Source organism: Echinops telfairi, unplaced genomic scaffold (assembly GCF_000313985.2).
Source record: "Echinops telfairi isolate 266 unplaced genomic scaffold, ASM31398v2 ScPeMD7_6;HRSCAF=24_1, whole genome shotgun sequence".
NCBI lineage: Eukaryota > Metazoa > Chordata > Mammalia > Afrosoricida > Tenrecidae > Echinops > Echinops telfairi.
The window spans coordinates 16840839-16855382 of record NW_022103903.1 but is presented as its reverse complement, the minus strand read 5'-3'; positions in this window follow the sequence as shown (position 1 = coordinate 16855382).

The following is a 14544-nucleotide window of genomic DNA, read 5'->3' as shown; positions in this document are numbered from 1 at the left end:
GTGTCTACCAATTAAAATGTTTCAACATCGCTGATAAAGCACTGAAAGCATACAGTCATCTATCACAGGAAATTTGGAAAACAAGTTCTTGCCCAACGGATTGGAGATCAATATTTGTACCCAATCCAAAGAAAGGTAACCTAATAGAATGCTCAAATAATAGAAAAATGTCATTAATATCCCATGCAAATAAAAGTTTGGTGATAATCCCCTAACAACTGTTTTAGCAGTACACTGACAGGGAGCTGCAAAAGGTTCAGACCAAATTCAGAAGAGGACATGGAACAAGGATAACTTGTCAGATGAATCTTGGCTGAGAGCAGAGAATACCAGTAAGATGGTTACTTTTGTTCCATTGACTATGTCAGCTCTTTCAACTATGTGGAAAATAACTGTTGACTAGCCATGAGAAAAATGGAAGTTTCATAACACTACATTGTGCTCATGTAGAAATTGTGCACAGACCAAGGGACAGTGGTGTGAAGAGACCAACCTGCAATATGCAGATGACACGACCTTGCTTGCGGAAAGTGAGAAGGGCATGAAATAAATTGGCTGGTGAAGATAAAAGATTGCAGTCATTAATAGGGATTAAAACTAAATGCAAAGAAGACCCAAATCCTCACAACAGGACCAACAGGTAAAATCATGATACATGGAGAACAAAATTGAAGTTGTCAAGGATTTTGCCTTGTTTGAATCTACAATCAATCCTCATAGATGCAGCATTTGAGAGGTATAAAAATTGTATTATATTGGCTAAATTGGCTGTATGCGACCTCACAGAGTATTGAAAAGTATGAATATTACTTGGAGGACTAAGTGTGCCTGACCTAAGTCATTGTATTTTCAATTGTCTCATATGCCTGTGAAAGCTGGATATGGCATCTAACAACAGGGATGACAATATTGGTGTTGGTAAAACATATTGGATGTATCATAGATTGCCAGAAGAGCAGAGACATCTATATTGGAAGTAGTACAGCCAGAGTGCTCATTAGAAGTGCTCATTTCCATGAAACTTTATATCATGTAGTTTGGATATCTCATTAGGAGGGACAAAGTCCTGGAAAAGGACATCATGCTTGGTAAAAGATTGGGTCCATGAAAAAGAGGAAGACCTTCAACCACCTTCATGGACACAGTGGCGTCAACAAAAATCTCAAGCATAACAGTATTTGTGAGAATGGACGGGCCCCTCGTGTTTCCTTCCACAGGATAGTGCAAAGTCCATTTAAGAACATCGGTTATTTTATTCAGTACGTGTGTTTTATTGTCATTGTAGCATTTTTATTCTATCTGATCTATCTTCCTTTTGATTTCATCCTTTTAATGTTTATTTTGTTTGTTTGCTTTTATTTTTTGTGGCGCACAAATTATTATGTTTCCTCCATTACTTCTGAATATCACAACTCCTTTTTCTAATCTATTGGTTTGTATTACCTGCATTAAAATGATATATTTTTCACTGTCCTGTTTTCTAGGAAGATCTTTTGTTGCCAGAAGACTATCTCTGAAATTTTCAATATTTTGCTATAATATGGACAGCAATTTCCTAGCCCTGCTGCATTATCTTTATATAGTATCTATTTTGACTGGTCAGGGTTGGAGTCTTTATTTTCTCATTAATTATGCATATTTTTCTGTCAATTTTCCTCGATTCACGTTATGTTTCTAACAATACAAAACATTTACATTTAAATAGTTTAGATATTGTTATATATTTAAAATGTTTTTTATTTTCTTCACTTTGATTAGTAGGTGTTTTTGGTATTAACATAGACTAATATAATTTTCTATAAACTAAAAATTATGATGAATAGAAAAAACACTACTCAAGCATACATCCACTCCATTCTCCACCCCATGTGCACTTTATTATACATAGAGATTAGTTATAAACATGTTCAAAGTAGAAATATAAATTCACATAATGATAGTGAGATTCACAAAATGGAAATTAAAATAACCAATTAAAGTAAATGATCAGTGAACTTTTTCTTCATCAATCTTAAATATGTAGAGCATAAAAGTTCTTGAATTGTGTATTGAACATTGATTTTAGGGACAGTATTTTCTTCCCAGTTTAAAGGGTAATAAGTACCCTCCATCATTTTATATTGGTTTAAATAAGATTAAAACTTACTTTCCAATATATAGTTTATATGTATATTTATACTAGTGACTCTATATGGGACTATATAATGTTAAACCCTAAGAGTAGTTCACAAACTCCCTCTTCATCTCTTAGCACTTTATATTTTCTTTCTTTAACTCAATGATCCAATTTAACATTCAAGTGCTTCTTCTAACCAACTCCCCTGAACCTTGACTTGGATAACCACAAATATTATATGGAAAAAATATACTTTAAGCCTGAATGCTTTCATTGGCTTTGCCACATTTATCAGTCTTTCCCAACCCAGTCTAATTTCCTCCAGCATATCTCAAATCACTGGGACATAAGCATTTGATTCAGAAAACAAAATCATTGGTAACCTGCACACTTTCATGGAACCTTAGCACAAGTGTAGGAGTTAAATGGAGCAGTTTCAAAAATGTCCAAGTTCCCTAAGTACTTTCCCATTGTTTAGCATAATTTTTTGCCATACTTTGAAATGTATGCAATTTCTTACTTTAAAAAAGAAGAAAAAAAGATATAACCAGGATAGATAATATATGTGTATTGGTTAAAAGTTCCAGAAAACATTTCATCTGTCAAATGGCTAGCCATTCTATGAACTATTTAACTCTATATTTAGAAAATTTTCCATAATTATGGGGATTCAAACCCACCAGCTGTCCCATGAACGAAATACAAGGCTTTCTATTCACAACCACACAAACACACACGGGCAATTCTGCTTTGTCCTTTAAGGCTAACTATGAGTTGAAATAGTTTCCATGGCAGTGAAATTTAGTTTGAGACGCATTAACATAGTTTATTTATGCAAATTATGTTGTTGGGTGCTATTAGGTGCCAAGGAGATGGTTTCAAGTCATAGCGACTTTGTGTAGACCAGAAGGAACCACTGTCCAGGCCTGTGCTAGCCTCACAGTTGTTATGTTTGACACCAGTGCTGCAGCCATGATGTCACTCAATGCAAAGTATAGCAAGAACAAGTTTTCATATCTACATATTATGAATAGTCATTATTTTTATAAACATCAGTGATTTTGTATTAGAGCTTCAGTTCTGACTGATTTTCAGAAATGTGTGGTTTACAGTGATATCATTAATTTAATTTTCTAATGTCAACATGGACACATCCTCCATTGAGTTACTTTTGAATACCAGGTTCACATACTCATGAATCATCATTGGACGGTCCTGAATTGATCTTATTACTATACTGAATCAATGTATTACTATACGGTAATTCCACTTGCACTATAATGATTTCATTTTTCACCAATCAGAAGTGTGTGACAGTTTCCCTTATTTTCCATATCCAACTGAAATGGCTGCATTTCTTTGAATAATTGTACACCATTATAACATTGTGATTAGGTTTTTGTCATCTAAATGATTTGCCTTTATACTTATTTTGCCTTTGTTCTATTTAAGTCAGTGAATATATCTCTATAAATTACATTTGAATTTGCCTCTCCTCCCCTAGAAAATTATACAGCAATTTTCTCTGAAAGTATTGCTAACATGTTAATAATAGATGAATATGAAGACGTAGAGGTTTCCAAAATTGGTGAGAAAAGTCCATTTTCTTTTGTTTGCATTTTCCATGAAATTTTTGAAGCCCTGCTGTATATGACCCATGAATCCAATGGATTATTAATTTTTAATTAATTCAAATTTTTCTAAAAAATAAATGACCTTAGTGAGAGTATTCATCTGAAGTCGGAGGTTCAGTTGCAGCATGATTGTTCATCTTTTTGTCAATCTCTACCAGTTCCTTTTTCATGCTTAAATTCAGTTTCTTTATTCAAATACAGAGCAGATGCATTTTTTTAATCACAAACATTGGAAACTCAATTTAGAAACTCTTTTCAGGGAACAGCATTCAAGTTCCTAAGCCTTTAGTTTATAACATATAATTATCTGTCTATTTAAAAAGCATTAAGAACATTAAATTCCAAGTCATATACATCATACATGAATGTTATTCTATCAGACTAGTACTTTGTATTTATAAACTTAATTCTTGTTGACGTCGCTAAATTGGGATTTTACTTGTAACTATAGCAAGAATACATTTGAATGTAAATTTACTATTTCAGTGATAGATTTTCCGATCTTAGCCAGAGAATGTGAATCTAATCAAGGTATTTGCACACACAATTTCCATGCAAAACAATCATTCAACTAATTTAGCAAGTTGCAAACTTCTCCAAGATCAGCCTTATATGGTAATAACTTGTTCTGAAGGAAATTTTGAACAAGAAAAACTAATAAGAGAAATAAATGGGCTCAGAAAGCTTGTGTTTTAAAGAAAAGAGAATTAATTAATTATGCATGATATCACACCAAAAGCCTCATCAGGCCACCAACAATAGTTAGTTGTATTTAAAAAGTATTATTATTAAATAAAAAAATTTCAAAAATTATGTTGTTTGTTCAAAATATCTAAACATAATAGCTTAATGTCCATAATGGCTTTATTATTAATATATTCTCTTGATAATACTGCTACTTAAACCTCAACATATATTTCAAAATTAAATTTACATAAGCAGGACTCTAGGCAATATATGGTGGAGCCTTGGTGGTATAGTGGTTACCACTAGGCTATGATCTGCATGGTCAGCAGTTCAAAACCACTAGCTGTTTTTCAGGACAAAGACTGGACTTTCTACTCCCATAAACAGTTACGGTCTCTGAAACCCATAAGGGGGAGGATCATTATGAGTCAGCATTGACTCGATGGCCGTGAATTTTTGAGTTGTGTCACCATGTAGGTACATAACCTGCAGAAGATTTTTCTGTAAGGACTTAGAAGTAAAGTTTAAAGAAATATTTTTACAGTATTGTTTGTGAACATCAATAAATAAAATATTTGGAGTGGATATAGAAAATTATGATCTATTAATTCTAATTTTACAATGAAATGAAGTGCTGCATATCTACTTCAATTTAAACACAGGATTGAAAGGTTTATTAATTTAGCATCAAAATAAACAGGATTTTTTTCACTTGTGTTAAAATTAGTAAATAAAATATTATTCAGCCTTATTTCACTATGGCTCTTGACATACTCCCTCCTCCTAATGGTGATTAAGCACTGAAAAGGTGTCAATCAGTTGGCTGTGACTCTGAGAGATGCTGTGAACAGTAAGATCAAGCCTGGATCTGCACCATCCTCACAATTGTTCCTGTGTTGGAGCTTATTTTATTGTTGCCACCTCCATGTCAATCCATCTCATTGATTGTATTCCCATTTTTGATGACTGAATGGGTCCTCAGGAGTGACTTTGTGATTGTGGAAAATATTAAACACAGTAGGACAGACAGTAGGGCACAGGGCCTCCTCGTCCCATGTCAGGACTGGGAGAGTGAATATATTTTGCAATGGGTACATATAATGGGGCTTACAGACCTTTCATAAGACATACACGTCATACAGCTAACATATACACAATCAATGGGTAATAGAAGCAGGTGACATAATAAACAATCAATGAGTTGAGTCATCATATTGACCTAGTGCTGGCTGGCCCCTAACTTCTCTGAGCCCTCTCCAGGGGTAGTAATCCCTGATCAGTATCAGCAATAAATGTCAAAACAGAGTATGCTGCATCTTATGGTGGGTTGACTGTAGAACCTGATATCTCTAGATAACTCTCATGCATAGCCGAGTAGCTGGACACAGGAATGATTCATCTATTATGGTAGTGCCTTTAAGATTGCTCCTTAGTGGAGGGCTACTGAGGGGGGCACATTATTTGGCCAGCAGAATGTGCTTTTGGAAACATTTCGATCTCCATATAATGGAGATCTTTCTCAAAATAGGGCTAGTTTTCTATCCCTGTGGTGGCGGACATAGGAGTGAGGTCAAATACTTTCTACCAAATCCCCAGTTTACCACACATGACCCTTTTTTTTATTTGGTATGATGTTCTTCAGGGACAGGGCTCTTCTGGTAACATGTTTAAAGTATGTAAGAGAAGTAAATGTTCACCCTTGCTTCTGAGGAGCATTCTGATTATACTTCCTCCTACACAGATTTGTTACATGAAGTACCATAAAAATGATCTCTGTTAGCAATCATGACTTCATTTAGTGCTTTTAGAATTCAAATTAAATTTAGCACACTGATCATAACATAAAAAGCTCCAGAAAATAATAGACATCATAATTACATTATGTCAAAGAATCACTCTCTTAGATTTATGATGCACAACCGTTCACCAGCTACTTTGGCCAACTGATAGGTATAACGATGGTTCACTATGGATCTTTCAAAGAGGGAATGATTAGCAGAGCCAATTTTGTTTATTTGTTTTAGTCTGACATCATTTTGTTTTATTGAGATTAACTGCTGTTGCTGATAGTTGCCATAGAATTGGTTCTAACTCACCTTATGCACGATTATTACGTATGAGTCAGTACATTGGTGTGACTAAACCCAGAAAGTTGTGCCAATTTATATTTTTTCCATGAAGATAATGCATCTGATCATTCTTAGAAGAATGATCATCACTAGATCTTCCCTCATTCACTTCAGATCCCTATTGGGGTTCCAAAACAAATTATAAAATATTTTTAAATTTTTTATATCACTAGGTCTTCCCTCATTCACTTCAGATCCCTTTTGGGGTTCCAAAACAAATTATAAAATATTTTAAAAGAAGTTCACTTTGATCTCTTTGAGCATGCAAAAACCATAATTTGCATATACTAAAAATCAACAAATAGAGAATTATTTGTGGAAAAGTCAATGAGATATAACTATGACATTCAGAATCATATAGACATTGATGTAGCATATGGTGAGGAATAATAGCTTCATGTTTTGATTTTTATGACCTTTTATGTTTTTGTAAACAGTTTTATTGGGACAAAATCAATGTATCATACAATTCGACAGGTCACTCATATCAAGAAGAGTTGTACAAATATTACCACGATCAACTTTAGAACATTTCTTCATTCGTATATTTACTTATTATTAGCTACTCATTTTCCCCAACCTCCCCTGCCATACCCCAAAGAAATCATTATGCCAATTACTGTCTCTAGAGATTTACTAATCCTGATTTCATATAGAGAAAACATACAAAAAAATCTAACAATAGCAAAGTAAAATTTGAAAACCTCAATTGAAAACAAACCAAAAAATATCAAAAACTAGAATAAAGTAAAAATGAGTCAAAAGGGAGATCCAATGATAAAATATTAATTTTTAATCTAACTGTGTCTTCAATAATTCACTTTCCAATTCACTGTGCATGAGAGCAAGGCTATTCACATCCCTGGTGTATGGTCATAGAGGGCTCACAGAAGACTTAATCCACATGTATTTCACTTTTATTTTTTATAAATGGAAACAACTTTAAAATGGGTCAAAAGGGAGAACAAATAATAAGGTATTACACGTTAACTATATCTGCCATAATCACCTTTCCAATGCTCTCTGTATGAAAACAAGGCTACTCACATTCCTCAGCCAGGGTAAGAAGAATTTCACAGATGGCTACTCTAAGCGTGGACTCTCCAGTGGATTTTGGGTTTTCACTGTCACTCATAGCCTTCTGCAAACCGAATGGTGCTCATATTTTAAGCTATGATAGCATTTGCTCCTTCAGACTTGGTTTATATTACTTACCATCTGAATCATACAGGCTTCTTACCTGTGGACTTAGTTGATAACACACTTAAATGGTTGCTTGTTTGCAGACAAGCCTGTAATAGCTAACACACTATTCTTCTGATAGTTGGGCACCATCTAGTTTCTTCATCACACTTTGCACCTATATCTTCAGTGAACGCTTCATGAGGGAAAACATCAAACAAGACCATGTCACAAAGATTAATTGTTCTTAGAGTGGTGGTAGCATTAAATGTGAGCACCAAATTCATTCATATATCTATGGTTCACTTTGCCTCTTGTTCACCTTAGATATACCATTCTTATTTTATGTTTGAGAACATTAGATTTCTCAGGTTACAAATGCCTCGGTCCTTGATTTCCAATGAGAAAGAATTCACACCGAAGCCTGGTTTTTGATCCAAGTGAGTTTTATAAAGGATGGAAGAAGTTTCAGGTTTTACACAGGCACCCTCGGGGCACTTCACACCTACATGAGGCCAGAGGAAACCACAGCGAGGCCAGACCAAGGAGCAGCGGGGAGGCATGGTCAACGGTACTGGTGGACCCCATTGGCTGAAGTAAGCTCACCTGGCCTAGACTGGGGCCCTCCCAGTTGTACTGGCTTCCTGTAGAAAAGGCCTAAATGTGTGCATGCCCTCTAGCCTTGATCGGGTTCCAACTTCATATAAAGGGGGGAGGGAGGCCTTGGCATGTCGAGGGACAACCTCTTGTTTCTGCCTTTAGCTTCCTAACAAACAGAATCAATCATCTCCCTGAGGCATAAAGTAATCCTACTGATATTTTTACTGAATAAAGTTTCCATGCTTTTGTAGAAGTATTTTTTCAAAGGTGTCAGCAAGATAACTTTAATCTACAGGCAACAGGACTCCATGCAAGATTTTAAAATCACATTTTATTTCCCTCTTCAAATTGTTTTGTACATGATCGGAAACTGAAAAGCAGAGAGAAAACAGCAAAGACCACAACAGGCATCCAAAGTCCCTTTGATGCTTTGATAGCTCCAGTTTGACATGTCTTTCTCCAGCCCAAATGACGCAGCATTCCATTTTAGGTGGTTGAGCTCACATAGTATGGATTCTGTAGTTTTTCATAAATTATGTCTTTTCTTAATATTCCATAAAATACCTTCAAATAAATAGTACTAACACATACCCCTACCATTCATTTATCAACATGATTAGGATTTTTTTTTTAAGTTCTGGTTTAGAAATCAGTTAGATCAAAATAGAGGCAGATTGTATTTAATCAAAACATGGAGGATAATTACATCCTGCTAATAACTTACTACCCAATTACACCATTGCATAACTTCCCCTTTTCACCTCCCTGTCCTTCCCTATCCCCCAGGAACCCTTTATTCATTCATTCATTCATTCATTCCTTTTTACTCATCCAAGATATCTGTTCACATGCAATCCTGCTATTCAGTCCCCTCAATTGGGTTATAGGGCGATCAATGGTATCCGCTCCCACTTCTTCACCCCTCTCTTCTTGTACCTTCAGGGAACCATTACTCCTGTTACTGTTTCTGAAGGGTTAACTATCTTGGCTTTCATGTATCAAGCAATCTAATTCTACAAATTAGCATACATAAGTCTGACAATATTAATGAGGTAAAATGAAATCCGTAATAGTAAAGAACTAGGGGATAATTATATGTTTCCTCAGTGCTATACCACACCCTGGATTTATTCACAGTCCCATGTGGTCTTTCTGAGAGGGACTTTCTGATTACCTTCAAGGTGGATTTGTGGTCTCTACTACATCTATACACCTTCATTTGCTTGATTGTTTTTGAACTTCTGATACCTACACCCATCAACCCCTCATGATCACTCAGGCTGGTGTGCTTCTTCCATGTGGGCTTTGTTAATGAATATTTGCAGCTGCTTTTTATCAACTGCTATTCTAGGGTTTTCAACAGCTAATCTTTCCAAAGTGGACTGCCTATTCCTCTTCTCTAATTTGCTCTTATTCTGGAAGGTGCACTAAAATGTGTTCACCATGCTCACAATGGTGATGCTGATAATTGCAATTTCCATGGTGTGACATCTACCGTCATAGCAAGAGTAGCCACGATAGTACAACCAGCTTACAAATGAGGAGAGTGTGTTAGGCTGAGTTTTATAGATAAGCAAAACCAGTGAAACTCATATATGTATAATAAGAAATCATATCAAAAAAAGTGGCCCAGAAAGAAAAAAAATATAAAAGAAAAAAGCAGCCCAGCCAAGTCTAACTCAAGTCCATAGGTCACACTCTATCTGGAGACTCTCAGACTCACACAGCTGGCAGCAGATGAAACAGAAAGGTTAAATGGGAACCTGGAAGATCATAGGCTGCTAGGTGTAAAATTGTCTATCTCCCAGATTAGCAGGGATATGATAGGGCAGCACAACTCTCAGAGTTGGCATGCCACGTGTTCTATCAACTCCAGATCCAGGTGTACAATTTAAGGAAGCAGGAAGGTGAAGGGTAAGAGAGAATGGCTCTCTTATACAAAAGGCCATACCTCTAACAAGGCATTATCAGTCTATGGCTTGATTGATAGATTGGAGTCCACCTCTTTTCTCAAATGTTTATTGCCATAAAATCTAACCATCACAGTGAGTTACTTTGAAAGCTTCTAGGAATTAGCTTGAGTGTGTCTAGAATATCAAAGCTATTTCACAAAGTAATTCACGAATGCAATGTTTTACATTCTACTTTGCTGAATAGCAGCTGAAATCTTAAAATCTTGTAGAAGGCCATGAATGGTACAATCATTGGGGTCCCATGTCCCGCACAAAGAAGAGCTAAGAAAAACAAAGACACATAGAATTAGTGAGTCCAAAGGCCTAACGGAATCCATCCAGAACCCTGAGACCTGAAGCATCATATCATTACCAGACACGACTGCTAACCACTCTGAAAAGTTTCCCATTAATAGAGCCTGGATAAAGTTAGAGGAAAATGTGGAACATAACTCAAAATCATGGGAAATGACCAGGCTTATAGGTCAGATAATAACTAGTAGAAACACTGAGACTGTGGTCCTTAGTCACACTGTAGTTCTACAATTAAACTCACCCCCCTGGTGAATTTATTTTTTAAAATAGACAAATCTATAAAAATATCAATAACACTAGCTATGTACAAACTCCCTAGAAAAATGCCCTATTCAAGAAAAAAAAGTCAGTACTTACCCAACGACATGCATATTTTAAACAGCAGGAAAAGAAAGGAGAGATGGTGAATGGAAATGGTAGAACTGGGATGCGTGATGTTGCACTGAGATTGCAACTAATGTCATGAAGTAAAATGTGCATGCATTGCTGTAAGACTGACTTGCTCTGTAAACTTTCTTCTAATTCCCAATTTGCAATAAGAGGTTTTTTAAAAGCCTGTTGAATTACTAGTATTACTGGCATAATAATCGCATGTAAACCTGTCCATAACTCCTAAGTTTTCTAATGCTGATAAACAAGATAATAATAAGAATGAATGTCAGATAATTGTCCAATAAATATCAACTGCCTATTCATTAAATATTGATATTTTATTATATAACATCTTTGAAGCCACTCCTACAGCTTTAACTTTACAAATAGGTGAAGTAGGCAAATGTGTAGCTAAGTATCTGCAGGAAGACACTAAATTTTACCAAGAAAACTTCTTCCTTGGGGCTTGATTTCTTCCCACACTTTGTAAGTGTGACATGTTGGATATCTATAAAATGATATGTTAGAAAGACCACGCCCCTCTTCTTCCTGCTAGCTTAGATCCTCTAGCTTCTCGGGAAGTAGACCTGTGGCCACCAAGTTGTCTACTGAGTCTAGGAGCTGTCAACAGCTTTCCGAGGTACTTACCTTGGATCCACTTGATGGCCTCCACTAGTCTGCCGGCTTCCTGTGTCTGGGTTCATTTTACTGCTTCCCTAGTCCAACAGCCCCAGGCGTAAATCAGGGTCCCCATCTCAACATCTGACCTCTGGAGTTTAGTCAGATTGGGTTTACCTGCTGTTCCACTGTGTAGATAGATTTCTGGATATACACCACAATGTTGTATAAATTTATTTCTTATGCATATATGATGATCACTGGTTTGTTGTTCTAGAGCACCCAGATAAACACATTAACCTAAGAATTGTGAACTAATACTTTATAAAAGTGAGATAAGCTATTACTTACATGTGACAGGGAAAAGCAGACTTTTATATGCCTTTTGACAAAGTAAACCTAAGAGTGATAGGGAGTCAAAGAAAATGGTAATCTGCTTCTCAAACTTCTTTGAATTTTATAGAATTGTAAGAGCTCTTCCAGGATTGTAGATTCCTATTCTTTATGTATGAACTGTATAATTATCAGATATTGTGCATTTATAAATTACACAATATTTCTTATTTAAAATGTGCTAATTATTTTATGCATTAACTATATATCTCTATCCATCAGAAATGCTGGCATACAAGATAAGGATAACACTACCTGTGATAGTGAAGGTTATGTCAACTTGGCTGGACTATGATATTCATTGATTTGGCAGTTATATCTCATTTGGCAATCATGTGAAGATATATTTTGGTTATTATGCAATCATTTTCCATGTTGTGGTTCTCCTCTATTTTCACTAAATGATTTTTAACCCTAACTGTGTCTTCTGGCTAGAAAACAAAGAATGGTGTACATTTCAAGTAAATTTACAACTATTCAAAATACTAAGTCCAATTTCATGTTAGATTCTATTTTAGTCATAAGAGATGACAAATTCAAAGTGTCTGTCATTATGTTTGTGTGGTGACCATTAACTGAAAAATTTAATAAACATTTTATATATGCACCTGCACATTTTTGTTTAATAGAGTTTTGTGTAATTTTGTAGTAAGACTTACATTCATATACTTAAAATACCGAACTACTTAGGCTAAAATCAATTTAACTTAGCTTAAAATCTTAGGCTAAAATCAATGTAATGTAATTTCTCAAACATATTATATTGACTTATTTTTACGTAAAAAAGAATGTTTTGTGCCATGTTGCAGACATGCAATGTGTATTTATCACATTGCCCCAAACCATCAACGTAGTCCTGTGAGCTCAGCATTTCACATTCCTTAGACTTTTCATATTAATGTATTATTAAAATACATTAATTGCAATAACTCTGTGATTTTTTTATAAACCTCCATTCTCAAGTTCTGTCATAGTTTCTCTGATGTTGTAAACAATGCTGGTGTGATAAATCTTGTTCTCACTTTAATTCTGGTAAACCAACAGGTACGACTCATTTCTCTGATCCATTTCAGAAACACCAAAAATGCCCTCTTTGAACACAACTTAGCAGACCTTATGGACACCATTTAGAGCACTCAAAAGGATGGTTATTGACAGCAGAATCCTTTTGTTGTAAGGTAATGTTGAGAGAAGTATTCCATTATTGGTTTTCTGACCAAGTGAAGTAAGTCATTTGTGCAGTAGTCCATAATGTACGATGTGAAACTTATGAAACAGGTAGACCTTCAAATTCCAAGAGCTGTTGGAGAATGTAGAATGATAAAAATTAGATAGTGAGTGTATAAATAAAGGGTATAAAAGGAGTCTGTATGCTCATGCCACATTGGTTTACTTTTTGATTTTTGTCTTATATGATAACATTTTAATTGTTTATATTGCTTACTGATGAATATTCTTATGCAAATAGCAATTTATCATAGGTGATCTTATAAAAAATATTCATATTTTGTTATTCTAATTTAAGGCCTAAGACCTGAGATCCCATTGTTGAAGCATGTTGTTGTAACATTAAGGACCACATTGATACTAACGATCCCATGAAAACAGAAGATAAAATCAGCTGAAAATAAAATAAAGTAAAATGAATATTTTTTAAAAAGAAACAAAGCTATATTTGTAGTCCAGAAAATATAATTGCCTAGAAAAATACACAATTATATTTTAAATGTAGAAAGAGTATATGTGTTAGATTTCAGGAAAAATTTACCTTGGTTCTTACCTCTCAATCCTGAAAGAACTCATGCAGTAGAAACACTTTTGTAAATCCTCGTAACTTTTATGAGGGAAAGTGAAGTGTGTGGTAATACAGAATCCAAAAGTACACGCTAGTTCTGGAAAGCGTGGAGGGCCGCATGGCAGGGGACGTGGGAAAGTTCGTGACTGAAAATGGCCATTTTTGTACTGTTGTGACTTGTGTGTTCCTGTGATGCTGAAAGCTAGGTCACCCTTATTTCAAATGCAAGCAGGGTCACCCAGAGTGAGCAGGGTTATTTGTGCTTCCAGACTGCGAACAGACAAGGAAGACAAACAGGCTGCCCACTTTAGAGAACTTAGCCTCTTAAATCTACTGCTTGTCAGACACCGAAGACCTAATAAAGAGAGCATATCGTTGTCAGAGACAGTGCCAGAGGATGGCCCTCTTAGGCTGCAAGGCACCTGACATGTGAGTTAGCAGGAGCTGCTCTCATGGTAGAGTGGACCATGCTGACAGGAAGGGAACAAAGCCTTTGAGAGTAAAGCCTTCTGGATCATTATGCGATGATGGGACACAACTCAAAAGGATCAGTAGTTGCAAAAATCTACTAATAATCAGGATTTTTAATGTACATAGTATGAATCTAGGAAAACTGGAAGCAGTGAAAACTGACCGGAACACATGAAGATGTGTTTCTTTATTGCTATACTGTACCCTAAGTAACTCATCTCCCCACTCCCCCTCTGCAAGGTATGTCCAGTTGTCTAGAGATGGGCATTGGGTCTCCATC